Genomic DNA, 546 nt, shown 5'->3' with positions numbered 1-546 from the left:
TCTATGGCACAGCATGTTACAAGGATGCTTGTTCCATATACAAAATTAATATGGCCAAAGACTTTTGTTTACTCACCATGAAAATATCCTCCCCCTTAAATACTACTAGTAAACATGTAGGATACTTTTTAAAAGCAGGTTGCCCATTCGCTAGTGGGCAACCAGTATCAGACTTGATTGTATCAGTATCAGACTTAATTGATCCGGGTTAGACCAGTGAATTGAACTTCAGGACCAGGTCTGCTCATGAATCAAGGTTGGTTAGTATCTGCTAGCATCCCAGGTGCCTTTGTGGGCCCCTGCTAACCCTCCCTCACATGGAGCCATGTGGGCTGGAAATGCCTGTCACTGACACTGCTGCTGATGGGGGGGAAAGGAGGGAAGGGGAGTCTTTTAGTGGGCTCCCCTGGATCCCTGTCACTATGGCTCACCATGCCCAGGTCCCTGTCACTGTGCTCTCGAGGGAGGCATGGGGGTCTTTCAGTGTGCTCCTGTAACCCCACCAAGAGATCTCCTCATGCATCCTGCAAGCAGATGCAGTGACAG

Source organism: Alligator sinensis, unplaced genomic scaffold (genome assembly GCF_000455745.1).
Source record: "Alligator sinensis unplaced genomic scaffold, ASM45574v1 scaffold66_2, whole genome shotgun sequence".
NCBI classification, from domain to species: Eukaryota; Metazoa; Chordata; order Crocodylia; family Alligatoridae; genus Alligator; species Alligator sinensis.
The sequence above is the reverse complement of the archived record's forward strand: the minus strand, read 5'-3'. Positions refer to the sequence as shown.